Genomic DNA, 15,476 nt, shown 5'->3' with positions numbered 1-15,476 from the left:
GTTAATTATGGTTACAATATGATGTAATATATATTTAAAAATAATTGAGATTTTTAATAGACAAAAGTCCTACGATTTTTTGAAGGGTTTCATATAGTTGGTCCCGTGTCATGATTTCTGGCTTAAAAATGTCCACTATGAAATCTTCTTCTGTAATACATAGGGTTTTAAATAATTCGATGTTCATAAGACGATCTGATTCAACGAATGGCCCGAACCAGTGAGGTGGTTTAGTAAAAAGTAGCAAAAGAATGTTTGATATTGTTTGCAATCGTTTAATAAATTTATAAGGGTACTTTTCAAGTAAATGTTTCTGAAAAAAAGTTATCTGCCGTCTATATACTTCTCCTAATGTTACCAATGTCATTTTTTCAAAAACCACTTGCATAAGGGTGCGAATTTTGTTATGCATAGAAAAATCTATGGTATTTTTTAATATTTCGAGACTGTACTTAATTACAAGTACAATATATTTTCGCGTTCGAACCCCATAAGCATCCGGAAAAGCATGATGTTTTATGAAATTAAATCTGGCTGAATCGTTCATTTCAATCGCTTCTTTCAAAAAAACTCCAAATGTACTGATAACATCATTATAACACACGTTTTCATTTTGGGCCACAATATATTTTTTGAGTGTTTTATCATCTGGAATGCCATTTGACTTATTAAAAATCGTTACTGTTAATATCACGAATAAAAACATTGTTTTCTTCTTCATCAAAAAAATAATTATTTTCTTTACGCCAATTTTAAAAACGTATACAATACGTTATGAACTTAAAATGAATCTATTGAAGTTTTGTCTTTTAAATCACCTTTTTATTCTGTAGTGCTATTGAGNCGTATACAATACGTTATGAACTTAAAATGAATCTATTGAAGTTTTGTCTTTTCAATCACCTTTTTATTCTGTAGTGCTATTGAGAAATGTTTTATTTAAACAATTTTAGAGCTATCGATTCACTCCTTGGAAATCTGTAAATAGAAATGTAATTTATAACCATTTAACAGCACAATAAGAATTCAGAAATTGTTTAATTCCATTTTTAATTTTAACATTATTATTTACTTGTGTACATATCATATTTATACTTAAATCATTTACGCGGATTTTTTTTTTTTTAAATTTTTAATAATGAAAAAATGAATAAAAATTTTATCACAATTGGAAATATTATAAGATTACGTGTTGCATTTGCGAGTACGGAATTAAACAGTTTTCCTTTAAGTATGGTAATAATTTAATTTCCCAGCAATTTTAGTGTAATTTTAGCCATTTGTCGTTTATTTGGAAATATTTTATCACAAAATGTTGTATATCTTAGATGGTAAATGATTTATGTTGGGCAATTTAACATGATATAGTGTGATTCCAAACAAACGAACCGATTTCACGATTAAAAATGTCATTAAGGAAAAATAGCGAACAAATCGAACAAGTATTCTGCTCATAGTCAAGTTTTATGTTACCTACTAAAAGTTTACTACTAAAAATGAGCAATTTTGATAATTGTTCCCAGTTTACCCAAACAACTTGTTTTATAATTAATTACTCATAAGAGTGTCGGTAGAAGAAAATCGTTGACGTGTGACCGATTATTACAATTTGGTTTTCGCCGATAAAAAAAAAGTGCGCCGTCCGACTGTTGTTACATAAAAACGAACAACTATTAGCTCTCCGATAATTACCTTCAGAAATGTAACGCGCTCGTCGCAAGTGTCGGGGACACGTGCAACGCGGTAAAAAACAGGTAAAACTGAACGCGTGAAGTTCATTAATTTCAAATGAACACATTTTCGATTTTGATTTACGGTGCCGTTAACACGTTACAGGAATGAAACTATATACGCGTTGTAATAGATAAAAACCGCGATAAAAATAGTGATCGACGATAATCGTTGGGGGGACACTTGCGAAAAATCACCGCTGTGACAACCGAAATGGCGTTGGCGAACGATTCCAGTTGATAGCGCTGGGCAGGTGCCGTCCGTTTTTGGACATTTCACCGAATTCGGGTCTATTTATTTTGGTTATCTTTTAACTCGGTCTGGTCCCAGTCACTAATCATTAATTGTGTTTTATTGTCATCGCCGGTGCGGACCGCTGTGCGGCGCCTTCCGCTTAAGGGTTCGCGCGACACCGCAGAGTTGGTGTGTGCTCGAGATTCTTGTTGTCTTATGCGCGTTTCTCGTGACCGCCAAACCGCCGGGACGCCCGGAGCTGCACGACATATTTTATACCGTCCGCCGCTCGTGTAGTCGCCTCCATTCGTATTCAAATGGCCGTTTTTCAACCCGTAGGAAAGTGTACGATAACAACAACAAGAACGGCCGCGTTACAGTCGGGGGACCGACGAAAATATTTGTCAACGCCACCGGTTCACACAACACGGTCGACCACAAATTTTTCACGTTGCCGCAACAAAACCGGGCTCGCGGCAGCTCATCGATCATCCTCCGCCACCACCTCCACGGCCGCCTATTACCTACGCCGCCGTCATCACCGCCGGTTCGGTGTGAATGAACGTCGTCGTTTTATTATATAGAAGAACCGCGCGCGTGTGTATGTGATTTATACATATATCATTATCATTATTATTATTACTATAGTCGTGCCCGACTATTTCTTTTTGTCTTGTCTTCCTATTCACATTCCCATTATTATTATTATTATTATACATACGTGTAATGTGTGTGTGTGTGTGTGTACACATGACTTATGTATACAATATTTAAAAAACGATCGCACATACGAGCGAAACGATACGTCGCGGCCGTTTGATTTTCGCCCGTCCGTCGGATCCCGTAGCTTTGCGGAGAGGGCAGGGGGAGGGCTGGTCCATTGTCGAGTATGAAAAGTGTTACATTAATATTTGAGTCGTGATGAGACCCGAACATCATCATGCGTATGACACGACCGATGGCCGGTCAACTTGTCGGCGTGATCTTTCTGTTCTCCTTTTATTAATTATTTTTAATTAAACGTGTAATTCCTACTCGGACGGTCACGAGCAGCGGATACATCACGTGACAAGTGCAAGTCGACATCTATTTGTTTTATTTTTTTAACACATGCACGAGAGACCGCCGTCACATGACCTGTCGCCCGGCCATCACGCGCCCTGTTACGATTTTTGTTATTTTATTTTATTTTTTTAACTCCACTCCATACGGTATTGGTATATTGGCCAGTCGTTTTTCATTACCCCGTTGCGTGTACGGTGTCAACGCTTCGTTTATTATACAGTCGTATAATATTAGTCAGTAATAATATATTATGCACACACCATAATATGTTATGCGACAATAAAAAAAAAAAAAAAGCGCCTCGTTAGAAGGTGTTGGATGTGTTTCACGAGCGATTGGCCCACTCGGCATTTGCATGGAAAAATAATGACTGGCGATTTTTTTTTGTCTACCGTATTGTAATTATATTATAAATATGCTTTTCAATCGTAATTTAAGACGTCGTGGTAAAAATAAAAACGGATTGGAAAATTATTATAACTATTATAGAATAAAAAACCGGTATCAATTCATTGCCGTTAACGATTTACATAACAACGTCCTGCACACATTATTATCGACCAACTCGGTTAAAACGCTCATAATTGTCGGTCGTTCTGTGAAACGTTAAATATTGTTACAGAAATAATATTATTTGTAAAAAAAAGGAATCGGAAATTACATGTCATAAAAAGAGTCGTTTTACGGATTCGACCGACAGAACGTTTGGGTTGATAACAACAGACATATATAAAAACTAGTGGTTCACCAATAAGTTTATTATCTAATTAACTGTATAACATAAAAACGAATTTAATTGATACTTAAATTGGTTGTAATTTACGATTATTTTTTCTATCGAGTTGATATTGGACTACATAGTAATTTTCTTCTTAAGGTCTTTTGTGTCTTATCTTAGATGAAGATATTAATACATTCAAAGAAACTGTGTTGTTAACGATTTGTTATCTTCCCACGTATCTACATAATATTGTGAATAAATAGGAATCATTTTTAACAGTCTGTTTATCTTATGTCGTTGTTATGTTTTCCAGAACTTGTACGAGTTTGTCGATGAAACCATTTATACTAAAAAAATATACCGTACGGCATACAGCTATGGGTTTATCACTTGTGTTTTTGTTTTTCCTTAAGCCTAGTGCTTCTAAAAATTTATCGGAAACAAAAGCCATTCGCGAAGACGCACTACGTTGGTGGCAAAACCTCCTTTTTTTCGTACGCTCAATGTATTTTTCAGAATCATCACACGCTAATTTAAACATCGTGGTGTCTGCTCGTGACACGTTTCATTGTATTTTTCTACAAATAGCAAATTCGTTTTAAATGACATTGCAAAATTGTCCATATAATAATAAATTCGCAATTCGATTCGTCTAATAATTTGTACAAAGTAATAATTTTTTTACTCAAAATCTATGAATAATTCATTTTTGTGTAAAACTTTATATTTTATTGATACGATGAGTTTTTTATTGTGCCAACTCGCCATGAATTATAAAAACTGTCGTCCATGACTCGCCGTTCAAATTATACTTCATTTATTAGAATATTATTAAAAACTTGTTATGATGAGTCTTAGACCAACGCAATGTATCTAGTCGTACAAGTAATTACTAGTATCGTAGAATTTAACTGCTGTTGGTTTTTTTATTTCACGTAATTTTTAATAAAACCGAACAAATCACTCGAAATAGATCTCGCGAACAATTTAATCCGTTTAAAAATTCAATAATGAGTTTCTTATATTTAAAAAAAACAGATTTTTGTAAAAAAAAATGCAAGACAATTTATAATTATTCGTTTTGTCAAATTGATGTTTTTATTTAAAATACTTCACTACGTTCTGTGGTTTTTTCGCACCGCGGCCTTGACGCAGACAATATTTAAACCCGTTTACACGTGAGCGTATCTTTTTTGAACAAAAAAAAAATCACACCATAAAAATAACGTTGGCCACCGCTGCGAAATGTCAATTGAACGAGTGTGGGTCGTTTGCACTCGGCGAAACGTTGACGAGCTTACCGATGACGTATAGTCAACACGTTTTTATAAAAACCTTTTTTATATATTTTTCAAATACTCGCCAGCCGCAGAAGAAGTAATCCGGAGTACCATCAACACTGATTATTACTGTTGTTATTATCATTATTGTTACTGAATTGCTGCTGTTGTCGAGCTGCGTCATGATGACCGAAAAACGGGTTTGCCTTTCGGAGGACAAGCGACGGCTTGTTCGCAAAGAGAAACTCTTTGGGATCACAAATTGTTGGCATCGTAAAAAATCGCCTCGAGCTTAGGTACCTTCTTCCTCCGGTGTTACTTTTGAGAAGTCTCTGACCAACAAAACGATGCTATTCTTTGATTGCAATACTTTTAGCGTGTTTGAAATTTTTTACTAAAAAAATTACCCGAATAATGTGGATTGTATCCGCAATGAATTGCTTATTAATTAATTCGTATGCAATTAATAAACGCACGCAGTGTATAATTGCATACAAATTAAATTTTTTTTTTTTTATGGGTCTTTCGAAAAATGTAAACGCAAAATTTTGCTGATAAATCACTTGACAAGTATTATGTCTGTTAAACGGTTTCAATAGAATGAGATATTAGGTTTCATTATTGAAAAAAACTAGTTAAATAATTATACTTCATTATTTTTACAGCCATCATTTCCATTCACGTTCCCTTTTAATTCATGCGACTAATAGTTTTTCCAAGTGTCGATTTAGATATCATATTACACCGGTCAAATGACTGAGGTGGTACCTTATGACTTGTATTATTCGATTAAATCGATCCAAGGAGTCATAAACAAGTTGTGGACTAAAATAACACGGAACTATTGATTATTCACAACATTAAAACGGAGCAATAAAATGACCGGACTTGGTAAATTTGAGTAATATTATGTTTTGTCACAACACACGTCGGTGTCGTTTAATTGTTTTATGATAAACATTCAAATCTGGTTTTTTTTTATTTAATGACATACCGCCAGATCGAAGTTAAGAAATTTATGTGATACGGCTAAGGATCAATAACGACTTTTGACGAAACTATTCCTACCGATTCTTTATCGTTTGTCTCTCATCTCGCCGATCAGTCAGCAGGTTGCTTACCCTATTTTTCGGCCAAGACCTATTGGATGGCTGTCAGTTCGAAGGATTAAAAAGTTCAATATGATGAGTAAAACAAACTCATGGTGGTGATAACAGTTCAATAATCACAGTAACGATAACGCCTGAAACGGACGCCCAAACAAATTTGCACTGTTACACAATTGATTATTTTCTCAATGGAAATTGAAAATTTTAATATAATACATTGCACTAATAAATACTAAGATGGATTTAATATAATAATACAAATAAAAAACAACTTTATTTATTAACTAAACGAGGTTTATTTTTTTATTATTATATTTGACGTAAATTAAAAATTATCATGAAAAAATTAAAATAATAAAACAAACTGTCTAATTAATATAAATATTTATGCGCTATCGTAATATGTTATTAGTAATTAAATATCGTTAATATTGACAATACTTTAGATTTGTTGAGACGAGATATTATACAATAGGTACATCATTTTAATTCGTTATTGTGTCAAATGGAATTAAATAACTACTAGTCCTCGTGATATTGTTTTAGTACAAAAAATCAGAAATCATGAAGTTCGGTTTGCACATGCATTACGATTTTTTCGAGGGTTCCTAATAGTTTATCTCGTGACTTGATTTCGGGTTGAAAAAGATCCAATATGAAATCATTATTTTCATCGCATAGGCTACTAAAAAATTCTAAATTCATAAGACGATCCACTGTATCAAAATTGGACCAGTTCGATGGTTTGATAATATGATTGAAAAGAGTTACTACTATTGTTTGTAACCGTTTCAAAAATTTCTGTGGGTACTTGTAACTTAAATTATCCCTTAAAAATACTAATTGCTCTCTTTGTAGAAAACCTGTTATTCTCTCCAAGACGGCGTCGATAGTCGTTTTCATCAGACTGTAAATTGTGTCATTCATAGAACCATCTTCTGTCAAATACACTATGTGGACACTGTACATAGCTACGAGTAATATGTACTTGTTCGTACGACCTCTGCGAGCCATCGGGTAAGCAATGTTCCTTAAAAAGCTATATCTACGTTTGCGATTCAAAGCAATTGTTTCAATGAAAAATTTTCCAAATTTCGTCGTGACATTTCCATAATCAAAATGTATGTATTCATTTTTCACAATTTCATATTTTCTGAGCGTTTCATCGTCAAATTTCTTAGCGGCCGTTAACTTAACAAGTATGGTAATTGTTACTATTGTGAATAAAAACGCTCTTTGCTTATTCATTAAAAAGATTATTTTCTTTTATCGAATTTTAGAAAATTATAAGACACGTTGTGAACGCAAAATACTTTTCCGTAATGGTATTACACTTTTAACAGCCGTTTATTAACAAAATTATTTATCATTGCGTTATTTAATTTAAGCAATTTTTGGACAAATGTTTCATTATTGTCAAATAAATAAAACTATTTTTACAACAGTCAATTACGACGCACTAAGATAAAATTAAAAAATAAAATATGTAGAAATTGCTATTTTAAACGTTATTATTACTTATGCTATCAATCATATCTATTTTACATTATGTATTCAGGGTTTTTTTATAATTAAAAAAAAATAAAATCTATATGAATTAAATCATTATTTGAAAAGACTTAAAAATTATTTAATGTAGAATTTGCTTGTGGATTATATTAACTGATTTTTTAAACTTTGGTGCACAAGCGAGAAGGTACTAATTTTATGATTTCGTGTTTGGTTTATTTATATTATTTTTTTGTGTCTGTCATTATTTTTTCTTTGCTCTCACTGTACCGACTTTTTTCAACAAAGATTCCGAATACATTACCTTCAAAATGTGAAAAATTTTCCCTTGTTCGATTTGTAAAATCGTAATATTCCGAAATTTTAAATAAATTAAATTAAAGCTTATATAGTTAAAAATATATACATTTTTTCGGATTTTCTTCTATATGTAAACGGCCACCGAAGACAGTTGAAAAATATTATTTTAGTATAAAAAAACACAATGTTTGGTGTTTTTTCTATTCAATTTTTTTCAAATATCACAGTAATCCAAAATATTTAATGGTTAATGTCTTTATAGATAATGTATGAAGCTTTAAATTACAATCTAATACTATATTAAAAAGAAGGATCGGTACTTACCAAAAAAATATAAATGTTGTTCATTATAATTAACCAACAAATAATAATGTAATTTTGAAAATTAACCTTCATTTCTTTTTTTTCGATAAATCCGTGTCTACTTTTTTGCCGTATAAATAACGAAATATACAAAAAGTTTATAATTGCTATACAAATTAAATTACAATATAAAATATTGAACACAAATTTCATACTAAATTTAATTTCTATAATGTTTATTGTATTTATAAATCATAAAACTAGTAATCTGAATATAATTGAGAATATAGGAGTTGGTGTTTTTTTTTAATTATCCAATAATTTCTTCAAAAGTTAAACACTACTTACAGATTTGTATCGAACCGTTTTTATTATACCAATATCAGCTATCATCTATACTTGTCACAACTATGACACATCCCCACTGTGTTGGGCGGCTTTCTTTTCATTTCAAAACTTTCATAGAAAACATTTAAATTCCTAAACAATTAAAAAAAACCATTTTTTTTTTTTTGCATCAAAAAGCACAGAATTATCTTCAGACAAGCATAACGTTTGTAAAAATATAATACTACAAGTACAATTCGGTTTACCTTTACGAACCGTCAGAAATACATAAAATCTTAAAAATTAAACAAACATAATAGCGTCTTCTGGAACCGTAACATTTTCCATGTATTCTCTAAATTTTATTACATTTATAGAATAATATTTAATATATTATATTATAAGATTTTTATTGAATAATTAAAATTTAATTGGTCATATTATAAATACTTTTCTTTTGCCAAATATCAGATGACCGAAATGTGCTCGTAAAGCAATTGATTAATGCCTAACTATTATTAACTATTGCTTATAAAACTTCTGTTCACTAATTTATGTTTTATAGTAATTTATTTCCAAAACTATATTAAATAAGTACGTAAAAAATTTTTTTTTTTTTAAATTTTACATTAGTTGAAAATTCAATAGCGCGTTACATAGAAAATAACTAATGTGTATAATTATGAATTGATTGTAACGTGCGTTATTAATTATTAGTAGTAATGGCAAAAATGTAGATTTATAGACAATATATGTATAAATAAAGGTAATCGTTTTAATTCGTTAATTTATCAAATGGTATTAAAGAACTACTAGTCCACGCGATAATGTTTCAGTATACATATTTTATATACACAAAAAATCGTTAAATATGATATAATAAATATTTATAAATAATCAGTAAACAAAAGTCGTACGATTTTTTCAAGGGTTTCTAATAGTTCATCTCGTGACTTGATATCTGATTTTAATATATCCACAACGAAATCGTTTTGTTTAACGCATAGGGTACCAAAAAATTCCAAAGTCATAAGACGATCTGTTGTATCGAATTTGGACCAGTTAGGCGGTTTAATCATATTATGCCAAAGAATGTCCGATATTGTGTTCAACCGTTTTATAAATTTCCAAGGATAATCTCTACTTAAATTGTCCCTGAAAAATTGTATCTGATGTATATATGCTCTGCCTTTTATTCTCTCCAAGATTGTGTCCAGAACCGTTACCACAAGATAGTAAATGTGATCATTCAACGAACCATCTCCCGTCAAATATATTATTTCGAGACTGTACATAGTTACGAGTAATATGTACTTTAGCGTTCGACCTCTGCGAGCCATCGGGTAAGCTTCACGTACTAAGAATGTAATTCTGTCTTTGTCGTTCAAAGCATTCGTTTCTTCCCGAAATTTTCCAAATTTACACACTTCGTCTTGGTAACGTATGTATTCATTCATTACCAAATTATATTTCATTCCAGGCGTTTCCTTGTCAAATGTATCTGTAGCTTTTGACTTACAAAACATTGTAATTGTTATGATTGCAAATAAAAACCCTCGTTTCTTGTTCATTATAACAAAATTATTTTATTAAATACAAATTTAGAAAATCATACGGTACGTTGTGAACATATAAGATTTATTTTGTAAAGGTTTTACTATTTTAACAGCTTTTTAAACCTATTGCTTTAATGACGAATGTTTTATTTAATAGATTTTAGGGCAAATTTTCATTTATCAGAAAAAATTAAAATATATTTGCGCTATATTTTTTTAAAAATATATTTTTAAACACATCTATAAAACATGTTAAAATTGTTGAGGTTAATTTTAACGTCATTATTTACTTGTACTATAAAGCATTTTGTCTACACCTTTTATTTTTTAATTTTTAAAAAAAATTTCAATGAAACTTGAATCATTACATGCAAACATATTACATTACTAACTGTAATATTTTCTGTAGATTATTTTAACTATTTTTTTTAACTTTTGGTAGAAATCTGAAAAAGTATTAATTTTATCATGATATGATTTTTTTTTTACCAACCCTCTCGGGTTTTACTCGGCTTTTCTTTAAGTTCCTTAAAGGTTTTGACTTTTGCATCACGTTAAATTTGTCCTATATAAGAGTTTCGGGGAGGTCCTACAGTTTTCCTTCCTTCTATCATACCCCCCAACATTATGTTATGCGTCTCTTCTAGGGGTCACAGGCCATGTCCAACCATTTTCCAACGTCTTGCTCTAATCGCATCTATGAGAATGCGTTTTTCTCCCACAGCTCTAAGTACTTTTTCATTTGTTTTCCGCTCTATCCAACTTATCCTTTCCGTACGCCTCCGACACCACATCTCGAACACTTCTGTTTTTTTCTTTTCAGTATCATTTATTACCCAAGGTTCACATCCGACGGGACGATCGTACCCTTACTAAAATTATTTAAAATAAGAAAATTAATTGTATATTCTTAATTCCACATTTTTACTAAAGATGAAGAATTTTTAAATACTAAAATAGTTATAATACATTTGTCGTGTGCGAACATTAAAGTTTGCTTACACACACGAGCAGTGTTTGAACGACCGACGCTGTCGGTAATTAAATTAAGGTAATTTATTTTTAGTATTAACTGCTTGTCGTTATCGGTTTGCTATTATTATTTTAATTTATATTTTCTACTGCGACCTTTAAAATAATATGTGTTTTATTTTATTATATTTAATTTGACAAATTTTTATACATATGACTAGCGGTATCATATTTAAATTCGTATTCCCACCACGAGCTGCCACTGCTCCCCATACATATGTTTTTATCTTATGTTTATAAGTCTCTTATTGATATCGAGATGTCACTTTTTTGAAGTGAGCAACTTATGTTTTATACCATTGGCAGTTTTTGCTAATGCTATGCGTTGTTTTAGCTCGCGGTCGCTCTTACCATCAGATGTGATTTTGCTCCTTAGGTTTACCATTTACTCTAATTGCTCCAGTTTTTGACTTTCTGTGTATACATTAGCTTTCACTTTCGGATCTTTAACGCAGACTAAGATCTTCGTTTTTATACAATTTATTTTCATTTCTGATGTTCCGAGCATTTCGTCCATTTCTTCAACTGCACGCTGTATGTCACCTTCACTCTCTGCTATTACCACTATGTCATCGGCAAATCGTATTATTGAAACAATTTCCCCACCAATATTTAGTCTTGTTAGCTTTTTCGATGTAACAGTTAAAAAGTGATGGCCATAACGTAAACCCTTATCGGACTTCTATGCGAATCTGAGAAGGTATTAATTATACTATGAAGTGTTTTTTTTGTGTCTGTAACCACATTACAGACACTAATAAACAAATAATAAACTCTATAAATTTGACCCTTTACCTGTCCACAGGGGAGGATTCAAAATGACATTTTTTTCAACTTAACTTTTAAAAGTGTTTCGGAAATACTGAAACTTTTATATTTATATTAAATTGAAGTTTATGTAATATACTTTAATATGAAAAAAAACAAATTCGGACTTTATTTTGTTTTCGTGGTGAAAACGGACATTAAAGTTAATAAAAAAAATTCTTTTTTATATTTTTAACTTTATAATGCTATAACTTTTTGAAAAGTGTATGGATCAATACAATTTTTATGATAAATACTATTTATATAACCTCTTTCATTCGACATACTTTTTTTTTTTAATCGGACCATTTTCCTTTATACAGGGGTGGTTTTAATACTTAAAAATGCATATAGAAAGTAGAACTTTTTCAACTTATTTTTATTTAAAATATATTTATTAATTATTCATACTTAACTTAATAATCAAATATAAATATTTTTCATATTACTTAGAAGGATTTTGTTATTATTTAGACCATATGCGAAACTTTAATTGCAGATTTGAAATCGGCGCAAAAATGGGTTTAGAAAAGTATATTTTGGTCTATGACGAAAATTCCTTGTAGACCAGTAAATTTATTTTTAAACAACAAACAATTTTTTTTTTTTATGTATTGCATCATCACTAGTTTATAATTTTTTATAGTTTCTCCGTAAAAATTACAATACTAAATTATTAAATATCAATCCTATACTATATTTAATTGCTATAAAAAATATTTATTCATATACTATAGTATATATAGTATTACACTTATAAATCATAAAACTTGTAATCAGGATATAAATAGCAAAATAAGAGCATGTTGCTTTTGGAATAATCCATCAATTTTTTAAAATTAAACACTATCTACAGATTTTCTTTGAAGCGTTTTTTATGATCAATACTGGAGCCAACTATGCCACGTCCCCACTGTGCTAGGTTTTTTTTTATTTGAGCGTTAGTTGTGATTTCTCCTTTTTTATAGCAGCCTGTCTAATTCTTGTAAAGACTGTAGATGATTCTTAGTCCTTGTTGTTGAACACCTATTTTTTGTGAGCAGCATTTTGTTCCAATTTACTTTGTCCAAGACCTTTTCTAGGTCTATGAAGGCCAAGTATGGAACTTTATTTCTATCGATCTGTTTTTCAATTAGCACTCGCTGTCCTAAAAATGTTTCTGGTATACCTTTTTGTCTTCTAAATCCGTATTGGTCATTTTTTAAGTACTGCTCTACTTTTCCTTCTATTCATCGATTTATTATTTTTGATACATGTGTCAGTAGACTCAGTGTTCTAATCTGTTCACAAGAATTTGCTTCATATTTCATTGGTATAGTTACAATTATGATTTACAGGCACATCTCCTTTACATATATATCTCGAGTTAGTAGTATAAAGCGTCCTTTATCTTCGTACTAGCACATTGCAATAATTCTGCTGTTATATTATCAATTCCAGGCGCTTTATTTTATTTCCAGTCAATGATATGTTTAATTTATATATATTTTTTCTTTGTGTCTATCATTATTTTTTCTTAGCTCGTTCTATATCGAATTCTTATAAAGATACTTCAAAAGAAGATAAATCGTAACTAGTTAGAAGACATTACTCCTAAATATTCAAAAATTTGACCTCGTTCGATTTTTGATATAATTAAATTTAGAAACTTTTTTTACTTTTAAATTGTCAAATTTTTTAAAAATAGATGAATTAAAATAAAGTTTTTTTTTATAAATATCTTAGGTATTTTATTTTTATTTGGTATAATTTATTTATAATCTGACCAGCACATTAAAGATTCAAAATAACTACTTTTGCATGACAACATAACCTTTTCAGCTTATATAATAATGTAATAAATGTTGAAAACTTTTTTATTTATTTATTAAACATGTTTTATTTTAGCTTCGATGCGAAGCTGAGAAGGTATTAATTTTACCATGATGTGTTTATTTTTTTTTTTATTTTTTTTTTTTTTTTTTTNTATTTATTTATTAATTAAACATGTTTTATTTTTTTAATATTACATTTGTTTTGAATTCAAAAGTCTGTTGCATAGAGAAATAATTAATACCTTAGCTATCTACTGAATGTGCATAATTAAGAATTAAATTAGTGTGCGTCATTTATAATTAATTATTAGTACTATTGTTAATTATTTAAGTTTCTACAGACAATACATTATAATAGGTATTCATTATAATTTTCTTGTGGAAATTAAAAAATACAAATGATTCACGTGGTATTACATTAGTATTTACAAAAAATCGTTAAAATATGATATAATATATAATTTATAAATAATTACCAAACAAAAGTTGTACGATTTTTTCAAGGGTTTCTAATAGTTCATCTCGCGACTTCATTTCTGGTTTAAAAATATCCACTACGAAATCGTTATCTTGAACACATAGGCTACCAAAAAATTCTAAATTCATAAGACGATCTGCTGTATCAAAGGTGGACCAGTTAGGCGGTTTAATAATGTGACTCCAAAGAGTTTTTGACATTAATTGCAACCGTTTCATAAATTTCCTTGGGTACTTATTATTTAAATTATTCCTGAAGTATTTTATCTGATCTCTATATTCATCCGCTTTTATTTTATTCAAGATTTTATCGAGAGCCGTAATCATAAGACCGTAAATTAAATCATTTATTGAACCATCTTTCGTCAAATATAGTATTTGAACACTGTACATAGCTATAAGTATAATGTACTTGTTCATTCGTTGTTTAAGAGCCTTCCGGTAAATTCTTTTTAAGAAATCATCTCTTTTTTGGTCGTTGGTGAAAGCATTTGGATCGTCCTTAAATTCTCCAAATTTTCTTACATTTCCATGGGAATACACGTATTCATTTTTCACCAATTCATATTTTTTAGCGAGTGTATCATTGGGTAATTCATCATTAGCTTTAGACTTACAAAATATTGTAATTGTTATGATTGCAAATAAAAATCCTCTTTTATTATTCATTTAAAAAAATGATTTTCTTCTTTAATTCAATTTTATAAAACTATAGGAAATGTCTAATATATTTATGATATAGACTTATAGTAAAATGAACTTGTATTTTTTAAAAAATAAATTAATTTCTATAAATTTGTTTCTAATTTAAACGTCATTATTTACTTTTGTTATAAATTATACTTATTTATATATCATATATTTAGATTGTTTTAAATTTAAAATGAAATATCAAATAAATCAAATCAGGACTTGAAAGACTTTAAAATTAATTCTTGAAATAAATACAATTTCAGACTATTTCCAATAGCATTTTATTTTTGAATTCTTCTTAATCTGTAATTATTTTATTTCACAATTTTGTATAACTTATATCAATTAATGATTTAACGTGAAACCAAAGTTCCTGCTCATCTATGAACAAGTGGGTCCCTCAATTACTTGTTTTTTACTCTATTAAATTTGTGTTATCTCCAGAAAGTGGGAAAATGTAATATTATATAACAAAAATATAATTTCATTGGCCTAAATATTTTCGATCATTTACTTAT

The 15,476-nt window shown here is 29.9% G+C and overlaps 2 protein-coding genes and 2 long non-coding RNA genes across 8 annotated transcripts in view; 2 read left to right on the top strand and 2 right to left on the bottom strand.

Moving 5' to 3' along the window:
* Positions 1-15,476, bottom strand: part of LOC126910446 (lysine-specific histone demethylase 1A-like) — a 357,992-nt gene that overhangs the window by 217,304 nt on the left and 125,212 nt on the right. The gene's annotated exons all lie outside the window — the stretch shown is intronic.
* LOC126895208 (uncharacterized) overlaps positions 1-15,476 on the top strand; it is a 99,084-nt gene that overhangs the window by 63,310 nt on the left and 20,298 nt on the right. The gene's annotated exons all lie outside the window — the stretch shown is intronic.
* On the bottom strand, positions 7-8,933 carry LOC126896276 (uncharacterized). Of its 5 annotated transcripts, XR_007701831.1 has the most exons (4): positions 8,846-8,933; positions 8,601-8,732; positions 904-978; positions 7-818 (listed from the first exon to the last, which is right to left on the bottom strand). It is a non-coding gene; the product is annotated as an uncharacterized LOC126896276 (long non-coding RNA). The 5 variants fall into 5 exon arrangements; XR_007701822.1 differs by lacking the exon at positions 8,846-8,933 and having other exon boundaries at positions 8,601-8,828; XR_007701829.1 differs by lacking the exons at positions 8,601-8,732; positions 8,846-8,933 and adding an exon at positions 8,274-8,387.
* On the top strand, positions 627-979 carry LOC126896407 (uncharacterized). The gene is made up of 2 exons (XR_007701851.1): positions 627-760; positions 844-979. It is a non-coding gene; the product is annotated as an uncharacterized LOC126896407 (long non-coding RNA).

This window comes from Daktulosphaira vitifoliae, unplaced genomic scaffold (genome assembly GCF_025091365.1).
Source record: "Daktulosphaira vitifoliae isolate Bord-2020 unplaced genomic scaffold, ASM2509136v1 Scaffold_1, whole genome shotgun sequence".
Lineage (NCBI taxonomy): Eukaryota > Metazoa > Arthropoda > Insecta > Hemiptera > Phylloxeridae > Daktulosphaira > Daktulosphaira vitifoliae.
This window is presented reverse-complemented; position numbering and strand designations above follow the sequence as displayed.